Below are 18,715 nucleotides of genomic sequence, written 5' to 3'. Positions count from 1 at the left end.
TCCATTGCTTACCATTGGTTGATTGCATTGTCACTCTCATTTCGTTGCTTCTTATTTATCAGCTTCCGTAGCCTTCCTCTTTGATACTTTACAGGGGACTTAGAGATCACCCATTGCTTACCATTGGTTGGTTGCATTGTCACTCTCATTTCGTTGCTTCATATCATTCTCATTTCGTTGCTTCTTATTTATCAGCTTCCGTAGCCTTCCTCTTTGATACTTTACAGAGGGCTTAGAGGTCACCCATTGCTTACCATTGGTTGGTTGCATTGTCACTCTCATTTCGTTGCTTCTTATCTATCAGCTTCCATAGCCTTCCTCTTTGATACTTTACAGGGGACTTAGAGGTCATCCATTGCTTACCATTGGTTGGTTGCATTGTCACTCTCATTTCGTTGCTTCTTATTTATCAGCTTCCGTAGCCTTCCTCTTTGATACTTTACAGGGGACTTAGAGATCACCCATTGCTTACCATTGGTTGGTTGCATTGTCACTCTCATTTCGTTGCTTCATATCATTCTCATTTCGTTGCTTCTTATTTATCAGCTTCCGTAGCCTTCCTCTTTGATACTTTACAGGGGACTTAGAGATCACCCATTGCTTACCATTGGTTGGTTGCATTGTCACTCTCATTTCGTTGCTTCTTCTTTATCAGCTTCCGTGGCCTTCCAGCCTCTTCAGGTGTTCTGCAAGCTCTACTTTTTGCTTTTTCTTCAAGCACTCTAGGATGGTGCATGTATTTTTCATTTGTCCCCCTTGCATACTTCTCTACCTCTGTATTCCTCCACTGTCCGGTCTTTGTGCTTGACACAGCCCCACCCAACCCACTATTGTCCTTGTGTTTGCCCCAGCTCCTCCCATTCACCCTCCATTGTCCATCTGCCTGCCCCACCCCCTTCTGCGACCCTCTATCTGTTTCCTTTCCCTAGCCCCTCCTATCCACTGTCCATTGTCCGCCGTCTGCCTGCCCCCTCACCCACCGTCCATCTGCTTAAAAACCCACCCACTCTCCGTTGTCTCTTTGCTTAAATCATCTGTTGTTTATCTGCATGCCCTGAGCCCCTCCCGCCCACCTTCCATTGTTCATGTGCTCTTCCATCCGCTCTCATCTGTCCTTCTCTCCCTACCTCCCTTCCTGTTACCTCGGGGAGCACATGTTTAAAAGAAAACAAGCATTGGCAAAGCCAGTAGGTCTCACCTTTGGGACCATATAAGTGTTTAGCCATGCAGCACATTATCCTTGCCAGGGCAGAAGGCATACAGCTGAGACCTGGGTCTGCGGAGGGGCCCAGTTCACAGGAGGTGGATACCATTAGTAAAGCTGAGACACCAGTCTCAATGACAGCAACTGTTACCAATGACTTCTGTAATACAGTTATAATGACAAGACACTAAGATCGAGAAGTAATCCAGAAAGACCAAGTGGCACAATGGGGTAAGAGCAGCTGCAATCATGCAGACAGCTCCAGTCTGCTGAAGTCGATACATTTATCAGCATTAACTAAACTGGGTAGTAATACTCCTTGCGATTAATAGCACTTCAAAACCTTTGGAACCGTGGTTTTAAGTGCTATATTTAATAATGGTTAATACATGTCATTCTTACAATGGGAAGCCATACCATTCAACATACAGACAAGGAACAGAATAGTCTAATTCAGATGGCCAGGAATTACCATCATAATTCAATTCCACGGGGCCACTGGTGACCCGGAGAAATGGAGCAGGAGAACTGGTCAGTTTCCCCCATGAAGTGCATGAGGAAGCTCCAACTGAAAAAATGGGAGACAGACTAGGAAACACACAGTAGGATTGTTAGAGTGGCAGCTGAAAATGTATTTGGGATTTTATATAGCTTGAATGTGGCCCAGGGTAACGGCAGCACTTTACAAGTGATGCAGATCCGAATCCCGAAGATCCTTGATCCTGGATGCTTCACTACGTTTGCAGAAATGGACTCAAGCCAACTAAATATCATAGAGGTAGGAAGGGACAGCACATGTCCATTCATGCGTTATAGCATCATAGTAAATTACATTACCACGGCCATTATGTGACCTTTGACCATAGTGACAATATTGAATGTGACACCTTTCACGCCAAAAAAGATAACACGCATTTGCAATACAATAGGTCTCGTATTTGTGAGAGTTAGGGCTATTGGCATTGTAAATGATAATGCTTTTTACCCATGTGTTTTGGTTTGTAGTAGAGTGGATGTATGTGGTGTGGAGTGGAATGGGTTGGATAGGAATTGTTAGTTGTGAAATTGTGTGTGGTGGAATTGTGTGGTATGAAGTGGATTTGTGTAGTGGAATTATGTGGCAGGATGTGCCGTGGAATTATGTGGTATTTTGTGTAGTGGGATGATGTGGATTGGGATTGTGTGTCATGGAGTGTAATTATGTGGAATATAATTTTATGTTGTAGAGTGGTATGTATTGGCTAGAGCTGCAGGCGTGGGAGTTTGAAGGGGAAGGCATTAGGTTCTGCTTCTTCTGGTAAAACCTGAGTCATGTCATTTTGTACATGGTATGAATAAATAGGCTGCAGAATATTTGGTCATGTTAAGCACAGGAACTAGAGGGTGTAAATAGTGTAGTGCCAATGTACTTAAACCGTAATATAGGTTAATAAGGTAAATCTCCAAGGATCAGATTTCCTACCTGTAACATCTTAATATGTCAACACAGATACAGACAGGCAACCAACTGTGGCTTGCAAATGTTCGCGATGAGGGAAATGCTGGAAAGGAATGCTGAGCACGGTGGCAATGGGAGCAGACTGGAGGTGTTGTGTTAAAGGAAGCCAATATAATAACCTGACCGTTAATATCGACTATAAGGGGTGTGTTTATCCTAGCAGACGTCTTCAGTTTGGCAGCTAAAGTGTTATTTAATTGCACCACATGACATGCAGTTGTTGTATGCCGGGCATTCGTTGAATGGGAAGAGTTAAGTCCTTGAAGTCTGCTTCTCAGGCAATCGACTGGAAACATTAGAACATGGAGTCAAAATAAAACCACAGTACTGGCCATTAAAAAAACATAAATAATGCCATAGACTCTGGAAAATGAGGAAGTGAGACCAGTGAAGCACCTGAAAGTAATGCCAGCTCTGGAAGGGTGTGAAGAATGTACTTCCCCCATACTTGTTAATTGTTCAATGACAATATGCACCATCTATAGATGTTTGTTGACTGTCACAGTGCCTTTAGCCAGACTGCAACTCAATCATCAATAATTGTTTAATACTGCAGGTTTGTCTCAAAATATTCAGAACAAACGACAATGTTTATCATTTAAAAACTTTTCTTGAACCAAAATTTCAATTCAGAAGAGTACCCTGCACAACGACATGCATATTTCATGTTAGTTTCAACGCCTTGGATTTACAGGTCAGGGTTTCCCGTAACAGAATAAAGCATCGTTAGAAGAGACAAATGCAGCTATGCACGCCTCCAAGGAACTGTTGCTCATTCCTCAAGTTGCTTGTGATTGGTGTCATGTTTTTGCGAATGGCCAATATTTTGTATGGAGACATTTCTAGGGCCAGTATAATGCAAGTGTCCCCTCTCATCAGACACCAGTGGAGCTGCTCTGTTCACTGGTGAAGGCCTCACAGATCTAACAAAACTGTTAGCATTGCACTCGTCAGACTGACACGGTTAGAATGGAGAAATTAAAAAGTGAGACCACCTCTTGAAGCCCCCCACCTCAGCAATTCATAGCCATCTATTCCTGAGCCTCTGCCATTCATGCCAATTTATATAAATCCCGCACTCACTCAAACACAGATGTAAGCTCAAGTAAACAATGCCAGCCTGTTGGATCCATGGTCAGAAATGGCGCTGCAACAATACCGGAAGGAAGATCTTACTAAGAAGCAGGTGCATTTGTAAACGCAGAGTACAGCGGGGCTCTCCTGAAACCCAAATATGAATACTGTGACAAAAGACAGCGCTCTAACTGCAACACAACCCTCTACATTTAAAACTGACACAGCAGGCATTAACAGTTTCAAAATAATCCTTCTGCGAATACTAAGCAAACAAATTGAAATAAAAACAAGAAACAAAAAGCATGGCGTCAATCCAATACTTACTGCACGGAGTCCGGAGTTTCCGTCAGCGACACAACTCTTTCTAGTGTTGTTGGTGGATGATCAGCTATTGCAGGGTAGGAGGGGAGGTGGGCAGGTCTGAGCCTGCTCCATGGCCGATCAGCTGCTGCAGGGGAAGAGTGGAGGTAGGCAGGTCTGAGCCCAGCACAGCAGCTGCTCACCGTGGCCCCTGTGACTGTAGAGGTGATCTCGGGAGAGGATGAGCCCAGCCAATAATGAAGGCAGCTGGGGTGGGAGGAACGTAAAATAGGCACCCTGTTTTTGGTGGTGGGAGGAAGGGCACCCTACGTGCAGATGCAGCTTTGAAGCTGCAAGCTAAAGATAAAGTGTGGCAATCGTCAAATGGGCGTCCCACTGAGTTAAAGTTGAGAGTTATTAATAAAATGGAGGTGGGCGAGCCACGCCGTGCAGTAGAAACAAAAGGCGCAACTGTCATACTTCATAATAAAGTGCAGCTGAAGTATTCTCTCTTTCTCTTGTGCACCTCTGGGAGTCCCTGCTCTGAAGCATGTCATGTTTAAAAATACAACTCGGCTGGTTTTGTTCTAACCTATAAACGGGTGCCGTGCTGAAACAAAGCAAGGTGCCCATGTACATAAAACGTATGTGCTTGGTTGTGAGTGAAGTGGATGCCATGGTATTAAATAAGTAGTCCCCAAAGAACCTACAGTGTAACGAAACTGTAGTTGGCCGGTGCTCTTGGCCTAAAAACTGAAGTGATGTGTCAGCAGCACCAACCAATAAGGAGCTAGGAAATAAGAGCAACGCAGGAGTAACCAAATGGCAAGCAGCAGGCGGGATTGCACTCCATAAGAGTCATTACAGCAGGTCTTGCAGACAGCGCATGCGCGCTGATACTCGACCTAAAAATGAAGTGCAAAATAAATACACTAAAAGTACGTTATTTAGGAGATACAAATATGTTTTAGTTAAGACACATACATTTAGTATCGTGCTACCACACAAAATATGCTAGGAATTCAGCCTTAGTGTATCAGTCAGAAGTGCAGATATGCTGTGCCAGGGACACAATCACAGGCCAAATTGCACTCTCAAAAATTACCTCCCAATGGCAAATTGCACCCCTAAATTTGCAGACACAGCCCCAATTGGTCCAGCAATGACAAATGCCCAAGAACAATGAGCACAATCAGAAGTAAACCTCATATATCAGTGTGTAGATTTGCACCCCTGCTGCAGATTCTCTTCGAATGATTCAGCACAATCTCACCTTGCGACTGTGGTCTCATTATGACCAGCTATATCCTTAAATGCTCAGTGTTGCTTCCCTAATGAAGGAACTGCAACCCGTACAGGCTCCATGCATATGCATAGCCTCCAACGTCTAGCTGCAGCCTCCCTACACATAGGTCTGGCTTCATACCAAGGGCAGGCTCCATATGAGCAGGCAGGGCCCCAATTGAACAATGCAGCTTCCATGGGTGAAGGTGTATTCTAAAAAGGACAACTTTGACCTCCTCCCCATAAGGGAATGTTTTTAATAACATATTTTTATTTGCTTTCAAGAACAATACAGGCAATGTATATACATTAAGAAGAAATTGGTATCAAATTGCGTACAGGGTTTCAATAAACAATTTCCGTCAGCCTCCCAGCACCACTCACTGTAGCACGGCTGCTTTAATGATAATGATGAAGGGGCACCCCCATGGGATTTTCCAATTAAGGCTCTGCTTTTCTTTTCCAGGAGCCCAAGATTCTTGGTTATTCTGGCATACACTACATGCCTTATAAACAGACTTTTCTGCTGCTTCACAATTGTCCATGCCCTGATGCCATTCCGCCAGGAATGGAGGTTTTACTCCTCCAATGCCTGGTGATCTCACGTTTTGCTACCAGGAACCCAATGCGTAGTAGGACCTTGGAGGAGATATCTTGTAATTTCTGGAGCAAAATGACCAGCAAATCCAGAAACTCAACATGTCTGCATCACCTGTAACTTTGGGATCACCCAAGAAAGCCAGAATTGAACTGTAGCTGTTGTACACCACTCTCTTCGAAAATTGGCCAACTGAAGGGTATCTGAGATTGGATGAGATTTGCCCAAAACCCCTGGAACTACGGAAAGCTTTTCCAGCGATAGCATAACAATGACTTATTATTTATTTATTTGAAAGGTTTTATAAAGCGCGAACAAGACCCAGAACAGGTATCAGAGCGCTGTACAGAAAGGACACTTGGTATTGCCATGGGGAGACAGTAAAATGACAATACAACAAAGGTAGCATTGGAAGGACCAGGTGACGGCCCTACTAGAAGAGGCTGTGCAGTTTAAGCAGAGCACCACACCCCAAGAACGATACAGTACGTTTCGAATCGAGTACAAATTGAAACCATATTAGAGAGAAAGATTGTTTCATAAGTATTTATTTCAACACTTTATTTATAAAACAAGAGTTGGTATAGGTGGTAGTGAAGTTTAAAGTTCCTGGGTATGTGAATTTCGAAAAATATGTATTTTGTCGGGTAAAGAGTCCTTTGTGAAACCTGATGTTTTACTAATCAGTTGTATCCTGACCAGGGAGAGATGCGAGTCACTGAATGTCGAGGCAGAAAGATTCAGGCCAGGACATATTCAGACAGGACTGCCAAGCCTTTGATATAACATGAACTGAATTCAGTAATATATTTTGCAATCTGTTCTGTGAAGAAGAAAGAAATGAGTCAAATATTAATAGTGATGAGATTATTGTATTGAGCAAAAATCATAAGCTTTCCAAATGTGTCCAACACATAAGCAAGTTATTTTTAACCCCAGTTTACATCTAAAATTACAGCTGTAAAATGACACAGTATGGGCCATATTGCAAGACAGTGACATATTAGGCACTTATGTTCAAATGAATCTGTTATTTACTGTTGTCAGATTAATCTAATTCGCCCCCTAGTAATTGACCAACTGACAGGTGAAATAACTAGTGGTAATAAATGGTCTACTAGTTGTCCCATACCCTTAAGTCACACATAATTTGTGTTGTTTCGTCTTTGAAATCTAAATCCATGCACATTACATGTTTTGTGTAATTTGTTTCATCTTTGCACGAGCTGCACATTATAATCAGACGGTGTGCTATATATCATACTACATGTGTCTATTTATGTCATCTTTGTACATACCTACCCCTGTGTTGGATTGTTTATGTTCTATATTGCAAGTTTCAAGCTCTCTACTAAGCAGTAATACAAACCAGCAAACAATGGCGGGGTCTTCATGCCCGTGGCAAAATGATTAGAATAGTAAAAGTGATCTTCAAATAAGTCATGGATTTCTAAGAAAGGGGCATTTTTGATTTCATTGGTTACATCTGTTTTTTATAAACTACAAACCAGTGCGATTGTTGGAGAATCTGAAGTTCACAACCCCACTCCCCCTCTCCCCTACCCCTAATTTTACTGACCCTGGATAGAGCGGTATGGCTGAGGAAAGGACTGGCTAGTGAGCCCGCAGTGTGGCCTGTGAGATGTGTTGCTGCACGAGGAAGCTGTACCTGGGTGCCTAGTTAGGGAGAGAACATTCGAGGAGCACTTACATTGGAAACGCTCTCAATGGAGATTATACGCGGGTAGGTGTTGAAAGTCATGGCTTTAAATGTAAATAGTGGATCTGCATCTTTTTAGAAACACTTTCTCACTTTTAATAAGCGTTCCCCTTTCCAGATTGTTGGTAATATATCTGCTGAACTGAAGGAGGGTAAAGGAGAGACCGGGCATTTGCATTTATAGTCACGCTGTTCCTTTCTGCCAATGGTACTCATGATGCATGCATGAACACAGGGTTACAGTAGACTGTAGGAAGGAAAACACTGATGAAATGCACTGAACAAACTGCACCAGCGACACCCCTATACTCCCACGCATTGGCAAAGCAAATAGGCCTGTCTTATTATTGAAAATGCCTTTTGATGGCTAATCTTAGGAACTCAATCTCTCGGCATGCATGCACTCTGCCACTCATCCTAGCATCCGTGCATTCATGAATTCACTCACTGACTCATTCTTGCACTCAACAACTCTCCACGCATGCACCAATTAGTAGATCCTTTTAGATACTGCGAGCCTATATCCTAGACCAAGACCCTGGGAACCAACAACCAAGACCCTGGTGATTCCCCCGATCACTGCCCACTTAACGCCTTGGGATCCCACACCTGCTTCCCGCAGGGGGCTGACCCCCGGAGCCGGCCCGGGACTCCTGGGAACGGCTGCGGTGCTGGGCGCTTGCCGAGCCCCTGGTTCGCTGTCGAGTGTCGACCCTGTTAAGGGTAGGCCCTCTTCTTCAAGGAAGCGATCGTGCTCCCCTCACCGGGGGTGTCAGCTGATCCTACAGTAGAGAGTCCGCCCATCCATCCGGGGAGCGGCCGTGCATTTCTAAGCACTTCCCTACCACGGAACTGATGAAGCCTTTGTATGTGAGAATTGGTGGCAGCGGACCATTTACTGCCTGACGGTCCACATTTTCCTTGCGGTCGCTGGTCGTCCCACTGAGCGTGGAGAGCGCACTATTCCGGGGGAGCCTAATTCCATGCGGTGTGCCTCTGCAGCTGGCACTGTACAGCGATCGCCCCAGGGAGGCACGAGATTAAGTTGACTCCGAGTGTCTCTTGTGGTACGGTCACGAACGGGATGAAGAAGACCGCTAGCTACTAAACAGACAAATTGCGTTAATTTGCCTCTGCTGACACGGACACACAGCTTATTTTTTAATATTGTGTTTCCGGTCACAATATGCAGCCTTGACGCTCTGGGGGAATTCATCCATTTTGATTCCCACCGCTGTAGCACTGAGACGAAAACTAACTGCCTGTCAATACAAAATGGTAGCTTATCTTGCGGCCCTGAGGGGAAGACCACCCAGGGAGGGCCCCTGGGAAAATCAAAACCATGCGATTCGCCCTTAGGACTCTCCAAGGAACTAGGACTCTGTTCAGGACTTGGCACAGAAAACAAACAAAGGACTACAACTACCAGAGGAGTCAGTCTCGACCTAGTGGTGCCCATCTTGGAATGGCTTTTATTTAAATCTATAGTTTCCAATGAAAGACCTGATGGCTCGGGATTAGTACAGGGAAATAATTATTATTTACACACCCTAGCCAATTTTTAACAACGATTCCCTTATGAAGGTACTGTCCAAATGGTCTCGGACATGCAAATCTTTGTGGATAGTTAAGCCACCAACTGTGACTACAACAATGTCCGTAGATTGTATTATAAAAGGTGTGCTCCATCCCTAACACTTGGCGGCCATCTTCGAGTAGTCATCCTACCTGTACCCCTATCTCACACACTGGGGCGCTATGTCCTCCATGTATCTTTTGGGCATGCTATACTCTACAGGATCTCCCTTCTACAAATAGGAGACACTCACCCTCATATGAATTACATGCAGGTGGGGTCCTTCTACTCATATTCTGTACTATTTCTAACATGCCGTCCCCATGAGTGACCAGAATTGACCCTTGACATCACCGTCTCCTTGCATTGTGCCCTCCCCCACCATGGCTGCTTCTATCATCAGCCCTATTGAAAGCTCACTCTCTCAAGTGGGCTTCAATGCTTTTAAGATTACTTATCCCCCTAACGTTACTAAAAATGCGGCAAAGAAATTCAAACACATTTTAATCAAAAGTCACCTGGAAATACAAGATCTAGCACTAGACACCACATGGGTACTCCAAAGCGATGCTCTCAGTTCCTCCTCAGATTCACCTCCCTCCTCGCCTACCACCCGTCCTTCGCCCCTGCCGGGTATTGAATTGACCGATCCACACATTTTGCTGCCAGTAACCCTCACACCTTTACCAACCTCCTTGTCAACGCATCCTGGAACACCGCAAATACTCAGTGACCCCCCCCCCGGAACCTCCCATAACCGCCTCTGACCCCTCTGGCACAAAATGATACTCTTCCCTCCTCGCAAGATCTCCCCACTCAACTTCCACCCCTTTCCCAACACCCAGACTTGGTGGCACGCCTGGACGATATTTCCCTCCAGCTGCACCTTCTCACCCTCGAACTACACAATTTGGAAGCCCTCTCACCTGAATATCTCCGCTTGATAAGCTCCCTCCTCTCTCGTCCGAATCTGCCCAGAGACCCTGACCAACTCTCTCCCCCACTATCTGTAAAACCGTACCCCTACCTAACGCACCCTCTCGCCCAAGAAGTTTGATGACCTATCTTGTGCCTTCTCAAGTCTTACTCGCCTAGCACAGAGACCAACAAGATTCCGAAGGGACTAATTAAAGCCATTCACCCTAATCCGAACAGAGAACGCCCCAACAACCTCAGAGTCATAAACAATGACAACCTCACGAGAAAGAATATCATTCAGACTCCTCCCCACCATACACCGGCACAACTTAAATGCGTACTACTCAACTGCAGGTCAGCCAACAAACACGCCTCCGATATCTTCGACCTCATCCAACACAATGAGATAGACATCATCATCCTCACTGAAACTTGGCTCAATCCCTCGTCCACTCCTATCCAAGACCTCCTGGTGCCCCCCACCCATGACATAACTCCACTAGACAGAGCTAAGAAGCTGGGAGGTGTCCTAACTTGTATACATCGGAGCACGCTCGCGGTCTCCCTCTCAGAGTCCTCTATGCCATCAACTTGCGAATACCTTTGTCTCAACATCTCTAGTAACAATCACCTGGTGTGCAAACTACACACATTCTATCACCCTCCCTGGGGACAACCTCCCCTTCATTGCACAATTAATGGAAATCATCTCTGGCAATGTGGATTCCGCACTGTCCCACATCTTGGTGACCAAGCAGTAACATGTCTCAATTCTTTCATGAGTGATCACGAGTTGATTCAACATTATGACCAGCCAACCCATATTAAAGGGGAAACTCTTGACCTCATCATCACCAAAGGACAGACCATCACAATGGATTCCATCATCCCCTGTGATTGGTCCGACCATCACAGCATTTTCTTCCATATCAACATGGAGGTGTCTCTGAGGAAGGCTTAACCAACGTAACTGAAGATTTGGAAAAGGGACCTCAGAGATATCAACACAGCCGATCTAGCAACCTGCTGTAAATGTGCCCTCTCTTCCCAAGTGGACGTGTACGAGGTCCATGCATTCACAGACTTTTACAACTCTACTATCTCTAGCATCATGGATTCCACAGCTCCACTCCAACCAAAAAATGCATCTACAAAAATATCCAAACCATGGTTCAACGGCGACCTAAACTCGGAACGTCGCAACCTAAGGGCAATCAAACGCTCCTGGAGATCCACTCCATCCGCGGACCAGCTAAAAATCCTTAGATCGGCAAGAAGCTCTTATAGCAAACATATCAAGAGAGTTAAGGCGGACTATTTCAGATCCCAACTTAACCAAGCTGCAAATCGCCCCAAGAAACCTTTTGAACTGGTTAAACAACAATCGGTGGAAGCCCCTAACTGATCTGACTCTAAAGTCCTGGGACACCTTTACCCCCTCAATGAAAGTGACATCAAAAAGGTTCTTTGGAGTATCAACCCATCTAATCACTTCAGCGGCCCGTTCCACCTTCCATCTTCAAAGAAATTAAGGATGCCATCTCGCCTATCTGGACAAAGCTCGTCAATGCATCTTTGTCACAAGGCACGATCCCCGAATGCCTAAAAGCTGTACAGGTAACACCTAGACAAAAAAAAAACTACCGCAGACAGTGCTGATCTTAACATCTTCCGCCCTATCTCTAGCATCCCCACACTAGCCAAGCTCCTAGAAAAATGTGTCCAGTCGCAACTCTGTGTGCACATCGAAAATGTCCATCTCCTGGACCAACCTCAATCTGGCTTTCGTAGTGGGCATGGCGCTGGATCGGCTCTCACTCACGTGATGGATGACATTTTAAAAATGCTTGACCGAAATTAATCTTGCCTCCTTATCCTCCTTGACCTTTCCTCTGCGTTTGACACTGCCAATCACAACAACCTCCAAGCCATTCTGGAGCACAAGATGGGCCTCTCTGGTCAGGTGCTGCAATGGTTCTTGTCCTTCCTCCGGCACAGATCTCAAAGAGTGAAGGCGAACTACTCTCTCTCCCAGCGATCACTAGTATCCATGATGGTTCCCTAAGAGTCCACACTATCTCCCATACTCTTCAACCCGTTCATGGAAACATTAGCTAATGTACTAAATTCCATGGACATTCTCTTCCATATGTATGCAGATGACACCCAACTCTATCTGAAAATCTCCTCCCCAGATAACATCACTTCACTCAACTCCACCCTATTGGCTACTTAAAACTGGTTAACTGAGAACCACCTCCTACTAAACACCTCTAAAACAGAATTTCTCCCCCAAAACACACTCCTAAATTCGACCTCTGGGTAAACCAACTCACCGGTTTCAACTGCTCCCCCGCATTATTGACTCAGCGAAATCTCTCAGAATCACCCTGGACAAGTACTTGAACATGAAAACTCATGTCAGCATTGTGAACAAGGGAGCAAACCACCTTCTAAGGATACTCAGGAATCTGAAACCTTTCCTACCACAAGCTGACTTCAAGCAAGTGGTCCAAGCGCTTGTTTTACGGAGGCTTGACTATGGCAGTGCTACGCTCTGTGGCCTCCCCAAATATACCTTGGCCCCACTAAGGGCATCATTGAATGCAGCGGCCAGATTGGTTACAGGCACCAAATGAAATGCACACATCTCCCCAGTCTTAAAATCCCTAAACTGGCTGCCCTTTGAAGCAAGAATACAGCTAAAGATTGCCTGCCTATCTCACAAAGCCCTCCACTTCAAGCCCCCAACTATCTAACACAAAAGCTAGAACTATCCGGAGGGGGTAGACTGTCTAGGAGTGCTAACTCTCTCCTCCTGAAACCTCAGATCTTTCACAAAAAGAGAACAAGCCAACTCCTTTAAGCCCAGACCTGGATGCTAATCACCTATTTTTTTTTTCTCTTCTTCTTCTCTTGTTGAATCATTTGCTCCCCCCTACGTCGCTATGTATCCGTTACTAGCCCATTCTTTGCTGACCCCTGGGATTTGTAACTGGCCTTGTTATGGGAGCCCTCTTTGATGCTCTGTCTGTTTTATATTCCCATTTGACTCATGTGCTGAACTGTTCCCTTCCTTTCCCTCAGATTGTAAAGCGCTCTGATATCCCTCGGGATCCAGTTCGCGCTATATAAAAGTTTATAAATAAAATAAATCTCCTTGCCAACGCTTGCTTTTGTTATTCATGTTTCATACAATTTCTATAATGTGAGGATTTTGAATAAAAACGATGTTTCAGATTCATTTGTTTTTAAATGTTCATTGGTTGCCTAACTTCAGGGTCAGCAGAAGGCCTGCCATGTTAGGAATTCACAGAAGACGCCATATTTCCCCATCCCACCGGGTTGAGCGATTTACAGAATGCCTATGAATTTTATCAGCGGTGGGAGCGGCCCTGCTGAGACGGTTCCAAAGAAGAAGAGTAAACAGACCTGCCTCAGCAGGAAGGAAGAGAGGAGTTGAAATGGAATGTTTGAAAGAGCCTGACTCTCCCTGCGACCCCAACCCCCACCCCGACCCTGGCCACAGCCGCATTTATGGACCGATGATAAAACCCTCATGCTCGTGCACAGCATGAAAGGCTGCCTCTGGCGCGTGACCCGTTCTCCACACTCTGTGTCAAACCACTGCCCTCCTACTCAGCAGACACCTTCACCCCATGACAAACCCACACATTAGACAAGGTCCGCACCTTACCACTCCCTCGGCCCCCTCACCTGCCCCGTCGCACACACAGCGATCAGCCGCCCCCGGTTGGCACTTTCCAGCTTGGATTTATGGATTTGCTGAACATCTGGAACAGAAACACTTTACTACTGTACTGAGGTCACGTCAGCAATTGTAGAAGCGCCTAGAGGTGTGAGAAGGCCGTCAACGGTAACTTGCAAAGCAATGTCATTTCAGTGCTTGTTTATTTATTGATAGCATCTGCAAAAGCTTGTGGTGATGAAGCAGTTAGTTTAGACAAGGTCTCAGAAGGCCCTCTATTCTGGTGGAGAGTTGGCGTGAAGTTAGTGTAAAGCTGAGAGAACATTTGAGCAGTTACATGGAAAATTATGTAATAGATTCCAGAGAGAGTTCAGGGTAACCCTTGAGTGGAGACATGGCAGTCAAAGTTCTTTTTGTAAACTATTTTGAGGGTGAGGGAGTTTGTAAACTCTTTGAAAAGTAAGCGGCCCTGTCATCTTTTTAAGGGTGAGGAGTTTTTCTAAACTGTTATAAAAGTGAGGAGATTAATAAACTATTTAAAAGGTGAAATGTTTTACAATCTCTTAAAGGCGATGGGGTTTGAATACTCTCAAAGAAAAAGGGTTCAGTAAACTATTTTTGAGGTGAGGGTTTTTTCAAACTCCTTTATTTCGGCATAGTAGCCATAAAAGAAGAACATGTATAAAATAAGCCCCAAAACTGGTTATAATATTAAGAACAGTTAAAAATGTGGAACAGAAACTATGCATCCAGCTTAATGATTTATACAGATTTCCGTAGTACTCGTCGCTTGAGCCACATAGCAGCCAGAAATTTAGAAACAGCGAATACAATAGATCTCGTGACATCTGATTTGAGTATACGGAATGCATGCATACAGTGAGTGAACCCCAGATTTTTACATAAAGGTACGAGCCAATACCTTCTAGGCTTACTATAAGCCGGGCAAAAAAATAAAACATGAAGTTCATTTTCATTATCACAATTGCAACCGGGACAATTCATTGGAAGAGACGTAGACCACCTAGTCGTAAAGGCTCTAAGCTGTAGGGTTCCATATCTCCATTGCAAATACAGTTTCCTGGCTAAAATGAGGTAGATATCGTCTAAAAAAAAAAATCTAAATTATATACATGTTTAATCTTTAAAAAGGATTCTGTGGGAGTGCCCACCTCTTGATTATGGAGAAGAGAATCCAACTTACTATCATAAAACAATCTGGAGAGGTGTTTGTGAGAGATCGTGTTAGAACTATTCAAAGGGTCGTCCCATAAAGCGGGAATGCCCAACCTACCACATTCGCTCTTGACATACATAAGCCAGGGTATTTTCCAAGTCTTGGGCATACATAATAATTCTGCCAGTTCCAACCTGTAATTTAATAACTCCGGAGTTGCCCAGAGCCGACGTCAAAACCTTAAGGGTTTGACGCCAAGCTCATGGGCAATCGGTCTTATACCCAGATCTAACCTCAATGGGAGGAGTGGAGTGCTGGGTGATAGGGCCAGTAGTTTTCTTAGGAATTTATTTTCAGTCATGCTGATGTCAGACTTACAAACATGACCCCATAGTTCGCCCCCATACATCACCGCGCCCCTGGCTTGTGTTTTATAAATCTCTAATGGTGGTCCTCTTAGCTTTATGGTCGACTTGTTAGCAAGCTTTAGAATGCCCCCTGCCAACGATGCCAATTTCAGTTGGGACTTGGTTTGCTGGGGGGGCCACGTCATACTCTCATTGATAGTTACCCCTAAATAATCAAATATCTGGACCCTCTCCAGTCTTGTAGTGCCTATTTTTGGACTGGGGCGCGTGGTCGCTGGTGGATTGAAAATCATAAATTTAGTTTTTAGTGCGTTGATCTCCAATCCCCGCTCAAGCCAAAAGGACACAAATCCATCCAGTATGCATTGAATCCCCATTGGGGATTTTGAGAGCAGGAGGGTGTCGTCTGCAAACATAATTGCAGGCACCCGGTTTCCCGCCAGGTTTGGGGCATCAGTGTTTCGAACTGTATTCAAATGGACGATCACTCCGTTGACATAGAGGCAGAACAGGGTCGGTGCCAGAATGAACCCCTGTCTTACCCCCCTGTCAACGGGGAATCGTGTTGTCAGGCTCCATATTTCCCGCACCTTACCCGGGCAAAATTTGCTTCATGAAGCCTCATCAAAATGTGCAAAAGATGATGCGGTATACCCAACTCATAGAACACAGACCAAAATTTCTGGCGTGGGACCAAATCGAAGGCGACGCGTAGGTCCACAAACACCATGTAGAGGCTGCCGCCCTCCAACGTAACCTTCTTCCAGAATAAAAGAGATAAACGGAAGATCTGATCCATAGTGGACGTGTTTTTCCTAAATCCCGCCTAGTATGGGCTCATTACCGAATGCTCATCAATCCTGCAGATGAATTAAAATTAACCTCGCAAAGATCTTTTGCGGGACATCTATAAGGCTGATGGGCCTGTAGTTGGCTGGGAGCAGAGGAGAGCCCCTCTTAAATATAGGGACTATCTCTGCACCCAGCCAAGTACAGGGCACCTCCATGCCTCTCAGGATGGCGTTGTGCAAGATGCACAAATATGGGGCCCATATCCTTGGTTCGTGTCTAAAGAGGTCACCCGGAAGTTTGTCCAATCCCGGGGCTTTACCTGGTATAACTCTACCAATTGCTTCATGGACCTCTTCTAGCGTAAATTCGAACACCTCCTCGGATGAGGTGGATATAAACATGTTCCTATCGATCCCCTCAGATTCAAAACCCTCAACTGAGCTGTACAGGCTCCGGAAGTGCTCCTCCCAAACCTCCGCTGCTATATTAGGTTCAATTGCCGACACCGGCTCCCCAGAGCCAGTGTTGACAATGGACCAAAATTCCCGATGGTTTCTAGTTGCAAGGGCAACTGTCAAATTTGTCCATTTATCGTGGTCCCACTCAGTCTTGGCACATTCAAGCAGTCGTCTATATTCAACTCTCCTTTCTTTAATTAAGAGTTTGTTATTGTTCTGCTTGAGTGCCTGTATAAGCTTTAATTTAGACTTTCTGCAGGAGGCATTGTACCAGGGGGACAGATAAGCCCTCTTGGTCCGTCTAGGTACCGGAGGATTCAACACTTCGGCCAGGGTACTTACTAGGGCAACATGAAGTGCCTGGAGTTTAAGTTGGTAATCAGTGGGGCAAGGTTGGGCAATTAAGGCGCTTACCTCCTCAAATACGGGAACTATCCCTATATATAGATTGTATAGTTCTTCCGCGTGGGCTGCCAATTTATCCCACCTGACTCTGCACCTATTGTTAGAAATGGTCAACCTAGTGCCTAAGTCCAAAGGGCTCGTGCGAGTTTCGTTCTGAAAGCCAGCCAAGCTTAACTCCATAATCAGGGCGTTGTGGTCGCTCTCAATTCTGGGGGAAACAGCAAAATCGATAACCCTGGGCCACAACCTTGTTTCAACCAGGATGTAGTCCAGGCGAGACTCGTGGCCCACTTTGTTGAATGTGCACTTTGCTGGCATGTCCGAAGACGTGCGGCCATTACAGGCCCTGATTGAGTGATTCAGGGTTAGAGAAGTAATTTGAATGGCTAAGGGAGACCATGACCCCGATACAGGGGCCTGGGGTAGCGGATTTGCCCAATGGTCGTCCTCTGTCATTGAGACACCGTCCCTTAGGCCGGCGAGTGGCTCATAATGGCAGTTCAAGTCACCCCCTACCACAAGGTGTACATCACTAGCAATAGTGTGTAAAAAAGACGACAATTCCTCAATGGTTGGAGATTCCTTAGCTCCAATAACCGGCCGTGCATAAACATTAACAAGAGCAAGTTTAGATAAGTTGGACCATTCAAGCACAACACATTGTACATCTTGAGAATGAGTGGTCATTGGTGTAGCCCTACAACCCAAATGTGAACCCACCCAGATGGTGAGGCCCCCTGACGGACACCCCTTCCCTCCCCAACTTGCCGGCACACTTAATGAAGCAAAGCCCCTACGTAGCTGGTTAACTCGGGCCCATGTCTCCTGGAAGAGGCATACATCGCTCTTATCAATAAAGGACCCCCATTCCGGGCACATCACTTTATTAGGCAGCCCCGCTACGTTACAAGACAGTATTCTGAGTAGAGAACATGAAGTATCCCGGGGGGAGCTAAGAATTCCTGCCCCTATCCCAATGCTCCCTTGGGTCATAGCTTCTCCTGCAGGGGCAGCACTTATGTCGGATGTTTTATCGGCTGGGAATAGGTCACTAGAGTCCAGATTAACATACAATGGTGGAGTTTCCAGAGATGTAGAGTTTGTGATTTCTCTACTAAAACCCATATAGCTGCATGCTTGATTGTGTCCTAGTGATCCTTTATGTGATGTTGATAGTTTAGACCCTCCATTATTACACCCGTGCCACACAATGGTCCCCTGGTTGGGGTGCAGTCAGTCCACCAAATCCAGGCAGCTGTACCGATTGAAAGTCGAAATGTGGGGAAATGTATGTGGTTGGGTCGACCCAACCCTGTTAGTCTTAGCCTTACCTCTATATACCACTCCCGTCCAATCAGAATCCCACCCATAGTTGTGGCATACGGAGTCAGAAGGGTAAAAATAGGTCAAGGAAAATGGTCACCTTTGATGGTCTTTGGACTATGACCCACCCTGGAAACCCTACGGACCATGATTATCTCGCTACTAACATACAGTGGAAGCGGTCTGTTCTTATTTAGCCAGTCCGCAACTTTTTTTTAAGAGAATTAAATGATTCCCCATTTGAGTCTATTAACTCAGGTACCCCAGTGAGACAACTACATGGGGACTGGATTCCGGAGGTAGATCCA

This window comes from Triturus cristatus, chromosome 1_1, assembly GCF_964204655.1.
Source record: "Triturus cristatus chromosome 1_1, aTriCri1.1, whole genome shotgun sequence".
NCBI classification, from domain to species: domain Eukaryota; kingdom Metazoa; phylum Chordata; class Amphibia; order Caudata; family Salamandridae; genus Triturus; species Triturus cristatus.
The sequence above is the reverse complement of the archived record's forward strand: the minus strand, read 5'-3'. Positions refer to the sequence as shown.